At 42.1% G+C, this 15,455-nt stretch overlaps 1 long non-coding RNA gene across 1 annotated transcript; it reads left to right on the top strand.

The window, feature by feature from the left end:
- Positions 1-10,963: 10,963 nt before the first annotated feature.
- On the top strand, positions 10,964-14,314 carry LOC120969668 (uncharacterized). Its single transcript, XR_012189823.1, has 2 exons — positions 10,964-12,075; positions 13,294-14,314. It is a non-coding gene; the product is annotated as an uncharacterized lncRNA (long non-coding RNA).
- The last annotated feature ends 1,141 nt before the right edge of the window (positions 14,315-15,455 follow it).

Below are 15,455 nucleotides of genomic sequence, written 5' to 3'. Positions count from 1 at the left end.
CGATCCTACAAGTGGTATAAGAGCTTTGGTCTCCATTTGCTTTGATTTCCATAGCTTTTGGTGGTCATAGCCTTGGTTTCACAACCTAGGAGAGTATGGCGTCTAGCGAGGGAAATTACCACCGTAGAGGTCCTTACTTTGATGGTACAAATTTTGCTAGTTGGAAGCATAAGATGAAAATGCATATTCTTGGACATAACCCCGCCGTTTGGGCTATTGTGTGTATTGGCTTGCAAGGTGAATTCTTTGATGGGAGAGAACCAAACCGTGAAGCTACCGTGGAAGAGTTGAAGATGCTACAATACAATGCTCAAGCTTGTGATATTCTCTTCAATGGATTGTGCCCCGAAGAATTCAACAAAATCAGCCGTCTTGAGAATGCAAAGGAAATTTGGGATACTTTGATTGATATGCACGAAGGTACCGACTCCGTCAAGGAATCCAAATTGGATGTGCTTCAAAGTCAACTTGACAAGTTCAAAATGAAGGATGGTGAAGGTGTCGCTAAAATGTACTCTAGGCTTGCTCTCATCACAAATGAGATTGCCAGCTTAGTAAGTGAAGAGATGACCGAAAAATTCATCATCAAGAAGATCCTAAGAGCCTTGGATGGAAAATATGATACCGTGTGCACATTGATCCAAATGATGCCCAATTACAAAGATCTCAAGCCAACGAAAGTCATTGGAAGAATTGTTGCTCATGAGATGTCACTGAAGGATAAGGAAGAGCTTCACAACAAGTCAAGTGGTGCCTACAAAGCCTCTTGTAATTGCTACAATTGTGGAAGACCCGGACACTACTCCAATGAGTGTACGGCCCCCTACAAAAGAAGAGAAGATTCTCCCAAAAGAAGAAGTAGAAGAGAAGAATCACCACCAAGAGAAAGGAGGAGTAGAGATGATCGTTATGAACGAAAACCCTCTTGGAGAAGCAAGGACTCGGAAAGGAAAGAAAAGTCATCAAGGAGCTACACAAAAAGAAGACATCAAGCTCATGTTGGTGAATGGGTATCCGGCTCCGACTCCAACTATCACTCCGAAAGAAGTTATCACTCCGACTTCGAATATACTCAAGATGAAGGTGTTGCCGGTCTAGCACTTGTGTCAACCAACTCCTACGACATATTTGACTCACCAAATGAAGGAATTGGAAGATGCTTCATGGCCAAAGGTCCAAAGGTAACACATCCCGAGTATGTTGATTTCAATAGTGATGAAGATGATTTGCTAGGTGATGATGATTTACTTGTTGACCACTCTAGTGATGAAAACTATGATAAAATGTCAATTAATCATGCTAATCAAGATAAAACGAATGACGATGATAAGAAGGAGATTGAGTGTCTAACTAAAGAACTAAACACTCTTAAGTTAGCTCATGAAACTACCTTGGAAGATCATCGAGAACTTTTAAAGACTCATGACAAGCTACGCTTTGAAAAGCTCAACCTTGAGCAAGAGCATGAGTTTTTAAAGGCAATCTATGATGATCTTCGCAAGAAAAGTTCTTCTTACATTGCCAAGCGTTTACTCTTGTCTACTTACATGCCGCAAGTTAAATCTAGCTACAAGAAGAAGAAAGATGCTTCATCTAGTAGTAACAACAATCATGCTAAATCCAATGTTGTTGCTTCTAGTAGTTCTCTTGATTCCACTAATGATTCTCTTAGCCAAGTTACACTTGAGCAAGAAAATAGCTTATTGAAGGGGATTATAAAAAAGGTGTTTACAAGAGCCTTGCCGGAAGTAAGCAATTTGAGGAAATTGTATGCAAGCAAGGAAGACACCAGAAGAATCAAGGTGTTGGTTTTGAACGAAAGTTCAATGCCAATGGAGTTGAGTGGGAAGAAGATCAATACCCCAAGACGAAGTTTGTTCCTCAACAAGAGAAGTATGATCCTACTTCCTTCAAAGGGACACAAGCTCAAGATGATCTTCCACCACAAGACCACAAGCAAAAAGGCAAGGATAAGATTCAACAGGAATTTGATGCATTTGAAGAAGCACCTAAGGCCTTGGTCAAGTGGGTTCTCAAGACTACATCAAGTTCTACCTCATCAAGTACGACTACGACTCCAAGGATTCCCATCAAGATGGTGTGGATCCCGAAGAAGAAGAACTAGAGAGTTCTTGAGGGTGACTCCGCCAACATACTTCACTCTTATCATTTTGGCAAGAACAAGTGCAAACAACTTCCATATCTTGCACTAGTTCAAGGAGTCACAAACCCTCTTGTTGTTAAGACAAGGGAGAAGGTAACCTAATGCTTTCATGGACATCATCTTGTGTATGCATCACCCTATGTCTATGGATATCCTTGTTTGTTCCTTGTGGGACTAACCCGTGTAGGTATTGAAAGTGCAACTCACTCCAAAAGATTGCTCCGAATGATCTACATCAACATTGAGCATCTACATCTTCAACACCTACATGAAGTCATCATCAACAAAACCCAAGGTTAGTTCATCCCTCTTAGGGGGGATATCACATCTAGGGGGAGATTTACTCTAGTCAATTGAGCTAAAGCAACTCTAATGGTGTGAACACAACAATGCTTTATGTAAAAGTGGTAACCCCACATGAGCTTAAACGATGAGTATGACCTATGATGAAATGTTCTCATTTGACTCCTAAGTCAATATACTCATATATAGATGACCTAGTCATCGCAAAATTGCTTGATAGATGCTAGAGTGATTGTGCATGCTTTGTCACATATTTCATTTGCCATTTTATTGTGTGAGCATGTTGGTTGCATATTTTACTCATTCGAGGACATCCATTTGTTGCTTTGATTGTTTGGCTTTTTCTCTTTTGCCAAATGGATCGAAAAGAATGCCTAAGAACTCCCTCTAGCTATCTATTCTTTTCTCGTCTCAAACTCTATTCATGCTACATCACAAAGTTTGATCAAGTCAGATTCGAACCACTCTGTGTGAGGAGCACTCGGAGTTCCCAATTCGTCATAGACTTAAACCTCCAAAACCTCTTTGTGCATCTCGGTCTGGCCGATTCATCCCCTTTGGTCCTACCGAGATCACCAAGTTGATCTTGGGTTTTCAATCTCGGTGCAACCGATTAGAACCTTTTGGTCACACCGAGTTGCAGTAACTGCTTGCAGTTTTACATCTCAGTGCCACTGAGTCGTTCCACTCGGTCACACCGACAGGGTCAGGTTATATATACCGACGGGCCAAATTTTGGAAATTTTTCCGAACCTCCTCACCCGCGCATAACCTGCTCTGCCTCCTCGGGTCTACGGATCGTCCTCTCGTCACCAGCGACCTCCCGCCGCTGGTCTCCGCCGCCGTCAACGGCAATCTGCCCCACCGTTGCCGCCGTAGCAAGTTCGCCACCGAACTAGGGTACGAACTTGAACTTTGTGCTAATCCTTAACTCTAATTCTTAGCACATTGCTTTGCCATGATTCTTGCCACGATTGAAATCATCCTGTCCAGCGAAAACGTCCCGTAGATTAATTTTGATTTGAAAATTTAGGGTTAGGTCTCCGCCGAATTCATCTCGGACCGACCGAGTTGTAGAAATCGGTCTCACCGATTTGGCTTAGGCCAGAGCACATGCATTTTCGATCTGACCGAAAATTGCAAATCGGTGTGACCGAGTTCGATTCTCTGTGAAACCCTAGCAGTCTCGGTACCGCCGAACTGTGACTCGGTCTGACCGAGTTCACTAGTTTAGGTTCCAAAAGCTGCTTTGGTATCACCGAGTTTACAAATCGGTAGCTCCGAAATGCTTTCTGTGAAGAACTAAAACTAAGTTTTTAAGTCATCTATTTTTCAAAACTCCTGCACTTTGTGATGCTCATCTTCTCTACCTCATCTATAGTTTATTCAGAGGGTCTGCTGTCAGAGAGTTTGCAAAGATGTCTGACTGGAGTGACAGCCAGAACAAGTCTGAACAGCAGGTGCAGATGAGTGAGGGTTCTGATCCCTCTAGCAGTTACGATGAGGGCAGCAGGAGCACTCCAAGCAATTTGCCAAAGGCTGCCACCAGGCCAAGGAAGAAGAGGAATTCTGACTTAGAAGATGAGGACTATGTGGCAGTTGAAGATGAAGCCACTTCAAAGCAAAAGGTGCTGAAGAAAGAGTATGGCACAGCTGCAGCAACAAAGCCTGGTCTGAAAACAAAGGCTCCAGCAAGAAGACAACCCATGTCTAAGCCAAGAAAAGTTGCCACAGGTGAAACTATGAAGTTCACCATTGAGTCTGAAGGAGAGGGAGCTGGTGAAGATAAGAAGAAGAAGAGGGCCAGAACCACTACTGCCAGAGTTCTTGGCAAGCCCTTAATGAGGAAAGATTCTGAAGAGGAAGAGGAAGAGGATGCTGCACCAGCACCCAAAGCTCAAAAGCTTATGGGGGATGCAATCAGATCAGGGGTTGCTCCATCTAAGCCCAAATCTGCTCCCAAGGTTGCTGCTCCAGCTCCAAAGCCTAAACCCGAGAGAAGCACTAGGAACATCCCTGCTGAAGAGAAGAACAAGGCCCCAGTGCTTGAAGCTGCTGAAGAAGAAGAAGATGACTCTGTGGTATTGAGGAAGCTGAAACCCAAGATCCCTAACCACACTGATGCACACCCAGTTGCAGAGAACATGAAAATCAGGAAGGATGCAGGATTGAGACTATGGAGACAGTCTGATCCATATGCCATCAGGAGAAGAACTGCTGTGGACTATAGGTTTCACACTAAGGAACAGCAGGACTTCTATGAGACAGTTCTGCTTGATAAAAAGCCCATTGTGTGTGACATGAGATGGGTTGACTGGGAGTTCATCAAGGAGAATGAGGATCACATCCCTGGTGTGCTTGACAGCTTCAAGGCATGTGGAGTAGACACTTTTGTTGCCCAGAAGCTCACCAAGTGGAATGATGAGCTCATCATGCAGTTTTACTCCACTGCCCACTTCTATCCAGATGGGAGGATAGTATGGATGTCTAAAGGTACTAGGTACCAGTCTACAGTTGAGGAATGGGCCAAGCTTATCAATGCTCCTAAGGAACATGAGGATGACTTGGATATCTATGCAGAGAAGAAAAAAGACCACAACTCAATGGCCAACATGTACAAAGAGATCCCAGATGCTGCTTTGGATACACATAAGTTTGGATCTGTTCACTACTTGTTGTCTGGTCTGCCAACTATCAACTGGATCTTAAGGCACACACTGCTACCCAAGTCAGGTGATCGCAAGATGATCAGAGGACATGCAATAAACTTGCTGCACATATTTGATGTCCCACAGAAGTTCAAGGTCATGAGTCTGATTGTTGAGACAATCAAGAGAACTGCTGCTGACCCGAAGAGAAGCTATGGGTATGCCCCACAAATTCAGGATCTCATCAACTCAAAGATGGGCAAAGGCAAGTACATTTTGGATAAGGAGCACCTGCCCATCTATCCTGAATTTGAAGATAACACAGTGGTGATGAATGAGAATGAACCATTTTCAGCTCAAGCACATGAAAAGAGAGAGAAGGCTAAGGCAGAGAAGGCTGCAAAGATGCCAACAGCAGAGGAGGCATCTCAGGTATTCTTGAAGAGCAAGCAAGACCAGCTTGGATATCTGATCCAATCCACCCTGAGGATTGAGAAGGGCTTGGCCACCCTAACCAAGAACCAGGAGAGCTTGGAGAGGATCATTGAGACAAAATTCTATGCCCTTGATGTCAAGGTGACAGAGATCCAAACTGCAGTTGAGCAACTTCAGGAGGAAGTTGAGGAGAAGAAGGGCAAGTCTACCACAGATGTTTTTGCCAGAGTGCCGAGAGGACAGAGATCTGCTGCAGTGCCAGTGGCAGACACTAGAGCTACATCATCAGCACCAGCAGCTACAGCTCCAGTTCCACCTCCAGCAGCTACTCCACCAGCTCCAGCTACTTCATCTGAAGCCTTCGTCCTTGGAGTTCTCTCAACACCTCCTACCAAAGATCAAGCCTGAGAGTCATTTAGCACTATGCTTTTTTGAAACTTTTTGGTAACTTGTTGCCAAAGGGGGAGAAAATGTATAGATCATAGGCTTCCAGAGAGAGTGTTGCCTTTTATTCTCTCTTGCTATTTTGGTTGAAACTTTCTATTGTGTGCTTATGTGAGATACTACTTTGTGTCCTTGTGAGATACTTCTTTGATCATGTGTTTGATAATATGCTACCCTTAATGCTTGTTGAATGATATTATCTTTATATCCTCTTATGATCATTCAATTTGCTTGGTGATGAGTGCATGTGTTTTAATCTCTATCATTTTGAGCGCTCCACCAAGATGTATGTGACATGGAAGAGTAACCCATGATCCTAATCGATTGTGCATTTGCATTCAAATTTTAAATAATGCACAAATTTAGGTGGAGCTCTTGCTTATCACATACTTCTCAAAGTGACGATGTTTTTCAATCTTATTTATCATTTGTCAAAGCTTTGATCTATATGTTGTCATCAATTACCAAAAAGGGGGAGATTGAAAGTGCAACTATCCCTGTGTGGTTTTGGTAATTCCTAACAACATATAGCTCATTGAGCTAATGCTATTCCAAGATAAATATTTCAGGAAAGCTCAGTGATTGGCATGGCATGGATTAGAAAGTGGACCCTTCAAAATGCTAAGGGCAAAAGATTGGCTCAAGCTCAAAGCACAAGACTCTACATTTTCTATTTTAGTGATCCAAGATCACATTGAGTCTATAGGAAAAGCCAATACTATTAAGAAGGGATGAGGTGTTGCTTAATGAGGTTCTTGCTCAAAATGCTTAGTGATATGCTCCAAAACCCTCCACTACTTTCTCACATCCACATATGTCCCAAACCAAAAAGTCCAACTCGGCCCCACCGAAATTTCATATCCGGAGCCACCGAGTTCAGTTGACATAGCCACTGCCAGAAACCCTAGTCTTTTCGGTCTCACCGATAGGGATCTCGGTCTCACCGAGATGGGATTGTAATCTCTCTGTTTCCCTTCGTAACGTTTTGGTCAAACCGAGATGAGCGATCGGTCCCACCGAGATTGCAATGCAAGCACTCTGTTTCCTTTTCGTAACGTTTCGGTCGAACTGATATGAGCGAATCGGTCCCACCGAGTTTGCCTGACCAACTCTCTGTTAGTCTATTACCAAAATCGGTCTCACCGAGTTTGTGTAATCGGTCTCACCGAGATTACGTTATGCCCTAAACCTAACGAAATCGGTCCCACCAAGTCCCACCGAAACACCTAACGGTCATATTATGAAGCAAATCGGTCTGACCGAGTTCTTTAAATCGGTCCCACCGAGTTTGGTGATTTGTGTGTAATGGTTAGATTTTGTGTGGAGGCTATATATACCCCTCCACCCACTCTTCATTCGTGGAGGGAGCCATCAGAACATGCCTACACTTCCAACACATATTTTCTGAGAGAGAACAACCTACACTTGTGTTGAGGTCAAGATATTCCATTCCAACCACATAAATCTTGATCTCTAGCCTTCCCCAAGTTGCTTTCCACTCAAATCTTCTTTCCACCAAATCCAAATCCTGTGAGAGAGAGTTGAGTGTTGGGGAGACTATTATTTGCAGCACAAGAGCAAGGAGTTCATCATCAACACACCATTTGTTACTTCTTGGAGAGTGGTGTCTCCTAGATTGGCTAGGTGTCACTTGGGAGGCTCCGACAAGATTATGGAGTTGAACCAAGGAGTTTGTAAGGGCAAGGAGATCGCCTACTTCGTGAAGATCTACCCTAGTGAGGCAAGTCCTTCGTGGGCGACGGCCATGGTGGGATAGACAAGGTTGCTTCTTCGTGGACCCTTCGTGGGTGGAGCCCTCCGTGGACTCGCGCAACCGTTACCCTTCGTGGGTTGAAGACTCCATCAACGTGGATGTACGATAGCACCACCTATCGGAACCACGGATAAAAACTCTCTGTGTCAACATTGCGTTTGCTCCCTCAAACTCCTCCCTTTACCTTCATATGCAATTGTTTTACATTCCGCTGCTATACTCTTAGAATTGCATGTGTAGGTTGATTGCTTGACTTGTGCTAAGTTGCTAAAATCTGCCAAGAACTAAAATTGGAAAAGGCTAGATTTTTTTTGGTCAAGTAGTCTAATCACCCCCCCCCCCCCTCTAGACATACTTTCGATCCTACATAATATGACATCGAAAACTCCTTTAAAACCCCGCGGGAAAAATATAATGAGAAACCAATATGGCATTATCAGCACTTGTATTTATATTATGTCGTTAAGAACCTTATATCATAAACCATCATGGAAAACTCTTAAAGGGAAAAGAAGTAAATTATAAATTATCTAAAGGTCACCAACGAGTTATAAATTGGGATTTTACTCCCCCTGAACTATACAAACATCAATGTTGTCTCTTAGCAATTCCACTAACATAATTCTGGAATATAAACATTGGTAGAGACATTGTGAATATCACATTAATTAGTTTACAGATTATCCTCTAACATTTCCGTATTTTGTGAGGATAAATATTACCCATAAGCAATACACGTGACATTATCTCACCTGTGGCTAGTCATTGTGTGAAGCCATACAAATCTTGGGATACTTCAAATAAATAAATTATGGCAGAATGATGACTGGAAGGACCCATTTAGAGTCTATTCTTATGGCATCCCGTAGAATACTCTTCCAGAAAATCCGATATTTGATATGTCACTATTGGGATCAGATTATTAGCCATTATCAGGATATCATACCATGGTCTCATCTTGATTTTCCCGATGGAGTAAATCAAGACCATTTGTGTCTTGGACATATCTAAGGATATTCCTTACACCAACCATTATAGCTTTTGTTGGGGATTACACTATCAATAAATTCCCAACAAATGTAATGCCAGACCTGACATATTTCGCAAGATATATGAGTGCTCCGACGGTATTCAGATATGGAATTTCATGTCCACTGGCACTTTACCATCTCCCATCGGTTTGAATGGGCTTGTATCCCATGTCAGGTACAATATGACCATAGGTGTCTTTGATAAGATATATCTATATTAAAAGTTCAAATATTTCTAGATATCTGAAGACTGATATACATTTATTCCCGTCAGAATATGCTCAAGCTATAAACTTAGCATCATTTGTTTTGACCCAAATATCCGTCTTAAAATGATTGTCTGTATGTCGTATGCCTTGTCTAGATATTGATGATAAGATCATCCACATCACTAAGGTGATGTAAATCCAATTCAGGATGTCTTCATGAATATACCTCAACAATCATTAGTATTAGAGTAATCCTTATCGACGAGTAACTCGCTTAATCGACTATACCACACAAATCTCCGACCTCTTCAGAGTGGCTCTCCCACGTTAGCGAATGAAAGGAAAATAGAAAAACAAAGAGTGGATTCACTAATTTCCTTGCAATGTGGGAGAGCCACTTATATACATGATGAAGGAGTGTTTTGGAGAGACACCTTTTTCGACAGAGGCCTTTTGGGAGACATCTCTCCATACAATTTATCGCATGTTTTATTTCTCAAGAATTACCACGATTACCACTGAAAAGCATAGTGGCGTACACGGAAAGGGATCAAGTACAGCTTGCATTGTTGATTACTGTGCTTCCATCGCTCTGCTGTTTCCATTGCGGTGCGACTGCACGCGCGTCCATGGCCGAGGGCGCGCTCTCGTGGTACCCAAAATGCTCCGGATACGTATATGTTACACGTAAGGCTAGCTTATCATGTAAGACCCAGATGGAATGGCACCTGGTTTAGCTGCACTTAGCTGATGTGAACCACACTTTTCTGCTTCTTGTACAAATATTGTGGTCTTAATTGGTGAAGTTGGTATGTTCTTAAACAAAGTTTGTCTTTTCTTCACATGCATTTATTTCTCAGTGGGTAAGCATTATTGTTAATTTGGGATACAACTTTATGTAAGTTTTTCTTAAATATCAATATATTATTATTGTTAAGCATCGATCACGATCAGTAGTTTAGGGTGTCTCACGTTTTTTTTTTTGAAAATGATCCAGATATATTATCAAAGTTTATCGGCGGTACAAAGCATCTCAAACGCAATAAAAAATACATCGAGATTCCAGGTCCACCTATCAACTACCAAAACGTGCCGGATGCACCGCAGTTGCCGCTCTCGTACTGTAGGCTGCTTGAACTTGTGGATGATAGCCGGAAAGTCTTTGTCCATGTGCCCCTATGGACCAGCGCGCTGGAGCCGCAATCGTGGCCATCGAACCCTTGCATAGATACGAAAACGCCAAATCTCCCCACATGACGAGAAACTCTAACCACGCCGCTCAAGGAGGTGGCAGGAATCTATGCAGGAGCTCCGTCGAGTAGGCGGACAAACTCGACGAGGACCGTAGCCCGGAAGGCAAAATCGAAAAGTAGCACCGCCGTCGGCACGAGCGCCGCTCCTATGAGGACTAAAGAATCCAAACATAAACTACTAACCGGAGTGGAGGCAACGGGATTCCCCTTCGCGCCACCCGCCGCGAAAGTGGCAGGCAGAGAGTCGACGAATCCACGGGCTCGTCGGTAAAGTTTGGAGGGAAGAGTTTTCCTTAGCCATGTAGGGTGTCTCGTGTTATGTTAGGTGTGGCAACTCCCGCCAACATGCTTGATGTTGGATTAATGCCAAGTGACATTCTCTAGGATGACATTTTTCTTATGACGTGCTTGTACAAGGATTTTCCCATTTGTGACCTTAGTATTTATGTAACGGGACCGAAGAAAGCCTGTTTGGAGAAAGCACGCCAACCTACCATACTTGTCCGACTAATTTCTTGTGATTAAGATTTGGCGCCTCCGAAGGCTAACCAAAGCACACTCGCGGTCCTTTTTTATTGGGACCACACTGAAATATAACCTTGAGATGTCCTTGCGGCCCATGCATCTCCGCTCAAGCATTCCACGTGAGAGATGACATGATGTATGGCACGCCTGCCAGCGAATACGAAGTTTTCCATGGCCTACATAGAAGATTTCATCATTTGGAAGTTCATCAAGGATGGGGTGTACTCTACTTCCTCAGCTTACAGGGCTCAGTTTGAGGGACTCACTAAGTCGGATATTGTTCACTCAGTTTGGAAGGTTTGGGCACCCCCAAGGTGCAAGTTATTTGTCTGGCTTGTCCTTCAAAATAAGATTTGGACTTCGGATCGGCTGATATGTCGCGGCTGGCCAAACTGTGGCCTCTGCCCTCTATGTCAGCAGTGCCAAGAATCGGCTGCCCATCTCCTTTTCCAATATCGCCACATCATCCGCATTTGGAACAATATTCTTCCGTGGCTTGGAATGCATCACATAACTATGGCAGCTTGGCAGACAATGACTTCGGTGAGAACATGGTGGAACGGCAACCTTTAGATTCGCCTTGGATCCCCTAAGGCGCTCACCTTCCTGATGATGCTTATCTTATGGGAGATATGGATGGAGCGCAATGCCAGAGTCTTCAGGAACATGGCCATCCCTTCCACGGTTCTAATCAGTAAGATCAAAGCGGAGGTGTGTCTTTGGCGATGGCCGGCGTGAAGCACACGAGTATTGTAATGCCGCGAGAGTAGACCTCTTATTGTTTTTCTTTTAGCCGCTTTGCGGCTTTTGTCTGCAACTTCTTTCTTAATCAATGAAATGGCAAATCTTTTGCCTTGTTTCAAAAAAAAAAACGAAAAACTGACTACAGCTAGTACTTTGTCTTGGGCGCATGCGATGCGTCTGTACGCAACGGAGGAGGAAACGTACGCGACGCGACGTGTCCCGCGAGGCCGGAGGGTGTATGCAATGAATACATAAAACTACTACAGCTGGTAATATGCAACGGAGAAAACGTACCCGCGGCGACGGTGAACCCCGCGCAGCAGAAACGTGCTATTAAATCGTCCCCGCCCCCTTCCCCTCGTCACACACAGACACATACAGACTAGTTGCTCTCTCTTGCAGATCCACTGACCTCCGAGGCTCCGAGGGACAGAGACCATGGATATAACAAGACCACGGTGAGGGCGGCGGCGGCGGCTGAGGAGTACAACAGGTTCGGTGTGGAGACCAAGCATCCAGCGACTGGGACGAACACAGCCCCCGAGGTACTCCATCTTTGTCTTGTTCTTTGCTTGCTACACGAACACTTTCCCCGAGGTAATTCCATCTTGGTGGATTAATATTCAGATCTGAATGTTCTAATGATACAAGAACTCGAGCCACATCAAACACTAGGTTGGAAAAGTACGGATCTAAATCATTATATGTCAAGTAGGACATGTAAAATGGGGCGCATCCAATTGATAATTTGTACAGTTTCGATAATCCACTATATGTGCAGTTTCGATAACCTTTACACCATAGAGAAGATGCTGAGATGCATCAATCTATGTCTTCCCTTACCCGCAAAAAAGAAAAACTATGCCTTCTTTTCAACCACTATTAAACATGCATTAATGTGTGACCTATTTTAAGCCATTAATTAATACAAATCAAATTGTGGCTTCTTCGAGACCTCTAGTGAGCCAGTATTATTTTGGGCTTCTACTCACTCACTCATTCCTATAAATTAAATTTCAGCTTCGCTTTGCTGAATGTGCGTGGGTTGAGTTGTTTGAAATAGTATTAATTAAGTATATTATGAATACCTGCAGAAAAAAGAATACGAAATATTATTTTTGAATTTAATGACAAAAATTTCTTGAATGATGAGGCCCTTGGGTACGAAAAAGTGTTGATATGTTCGATTTAAATGACATATGATGTATACCATGCTAACTACTGACTAACCGAAGAGCTTTGCTTACCACAAATGCATTTTTATTTTCTGGCCTATCGATTTGCATCAGTTATTAGCTCCAAAACTAGTTGGGTCAGTAGAAACCTTAAAAGGTAATCTCACTAGTAGAATGCTTCGCACACATGGAATTACCGCACAAAACAGTTTAGGAAACACATATACTACTGAATGAATCGTTGGTGCATGGAAAGCTTCACACATGTGATTTTTTTTTACTAATTACTAGACGTAATTCGTTTATTCACGAGCATTTTCTTGATATGTGTTTTGTCTTTTGTTATTTATATTGGTATAAATGATGCATTCACTAATTCTTTTTAATGCTTAAATCTTTTACATAATTACATATAGATATGCACTGATTGTTAAATAAATGACATGATTTTTCTGGCATCAGTTTTTTTCAAAGTTAAGAAGAGTCTACTTTGAATATTAATACCTGATTTAATGATGTAATCTCCAGAACTTTGTTGAAATTTCATTGAAAATGAGAACCCTGATAATCTCACTTCCAACGAAATAGGTACCTCCCTTGGATTCTTTGCAGAATTCATCACACAACATTGAAGTTCTATGGGACTGCGACAGCTCTCACAAGGAAAAAGATTACGGCGAGGGATGGTCCACCGATGAGGAGATCATGGATCGTCTGTGGGAGGCTCCGACAAAGATAACTCCATTGTCCAAGAAGAAGAAAGTAGAGTTGCAATATATGGATAACTTCACCGATGAGTTGTGTGGGCAAGATTGTAAAATGTCTAGGCTACCAAAGCAAGCATGCTGGCATGACAAAATATCAGGACAAGGATCGTCGTCTGCAGCAATATCTATCAAGCATGTACTTCAAACTCCTTTGCGGGAATATAAAGCAGCAAGAGTAAACAATGACGATCACAAGGAGTCCATCGTGGATCTCTACCGCGGTGTGGACACGCTATACTACTTTATGAGAGGTTGTGATGAGAAGCTCGAGAATCTTCACAAGAAAGTTATGGTGCTTTGTCAAGCTGTCAAGAAGGAAGTATAGTGGCAATGTGTGGAGAACTTCACCGATGAGTTGCGTGACCATGCAGGCAAGACAAGATATTAGGAGAAGGGCCCTCGTCCGCAACACAATCTATCAAGCATGTACTTCCAACTCCTTCCAAAGAATATAAAGTAGCCAGAGCAACCAATGAAGATCAGTCGGAGTCCATCATGGATCTCTACCGCAGTGTGGACATGCTATACCACTTTATGAGAGATTGTGATGAGAAGCTCGAGTATCTCCAGAAAACAGTCGTGGTACTTGGTCACGCTGTTAGCAACTCTGCACTACCACCACCATCCAGGGATCAAGCATAATTTATGGCAGACGACAGCTCTCAAGCTTGGTGGAGGTTTGCCTCGGTATCGTGGATGCCTATTTACATTATCTCGCAAAAAAAAATGACGTCTCTCTTTAGTAGAATCTTTATTTTGTGAACTTTTTTTTTGCAAGTGTGCTATCGTCTGCTTAGAAAAATTATATGCTTGTATCCACTGAGTGAAACATGATAATGATATATTTGTGTGTTGGATATCTATATCTATATCTATATCCATATCTATATATATATATATATATATATATATATATATATATATATATATATATATATATATATATATCTGTATCTATATCTATATCTATATCTATATCTATACTTACTTATACTAATTTGTGACTTTCAAAAAATTACCACGTTAATCAGAAAATAGGAGCCGTTAATCTAGTGGGACCGAGTTATTACGGTTTAGATCTGCCGAAATAATACCCATTTTTTGTATAAAAAATACGAGTCATTTATGTGGTGGGACCGTGTTGTTAGTGTAGATCAACCCATATAACCCTGTGTTTGTTCAGTTCTCTCAAAAAAAATTAACCCTCTTTTTGTTGCGTTTCGTCAACAGACATTTTTTAAAGGTGACGTGACTTCCTCAAATTTGTGACAAAAAAGATCGTGTCCTAACTGCCATCTGCTATTCCATCGATACCTGCTCCGTATTCTTTCTTTCTCTCTCCTCCCAACGAAATCTATATCTATCTATATCTATATCTATCTATCTATTTATCTATCTATCTATCTATCTATATCTATATCTATATCTATATCTATCTATACTTACACTAATTTGTGACTTCCAAAAAAATACCACGTTAATCAGAAAATAGGAGCCGTTAATCTAGTGGGACCGAGTTATTACGGTTTAGATCTGCCGATATAATACCCATTTTAATAAAAAAAAGTACGAGTCATTTATCTGGTGGGACTGTGTTGTTAGCGTAGATCAACCCATATAACCCTCTGTTTGTTCAGTTCCGTCAAAAAAAAAATTAACCCTCTGTTTGTTGCGTTCCGTCAACAGACATCTTTTAAAGGCGACGTGATTTCCTCAAATTTGTGACAAAAAAAGATCGTATCCTAACTTTTTTTAGGGGAGATCGTATCCTAACTGCCATCTGCTATTCCATCGATACCTCCTCCCTATTTTTCTTTCTCTCTCCTCCCAACGAAAATATTCCACCGTAACTTCATCTCTCCATTCTCTCTCCTGTATGGACTATTATTTCTCTTCCCACATGGAAACTATTCCACTGAACCTTCATCATAAATAAAAACGCTAATATGTGAACGGTTCTGATTAAACAACTTATAATAAGTA

The sequence above is a fragment of the Aegilops tauschii genome, chromosome 7 (genome assembly GCF_002575655.3).
Source record: "Aegilops tauschii subsp. strangulata cultivar AL8/78 chromosome 7, Aet v6.0, whole genome shotgun sequence".
Lineage (NCBI taxonomy): Eukaryota > Viridiplantae > Streptophyta > Magnoliopsida > Poales > Poaceae > Aegilops > Aegilops tauschii.
This window is presented reverse-complemented; position numbering and strand designations above follow the sequence as displayed.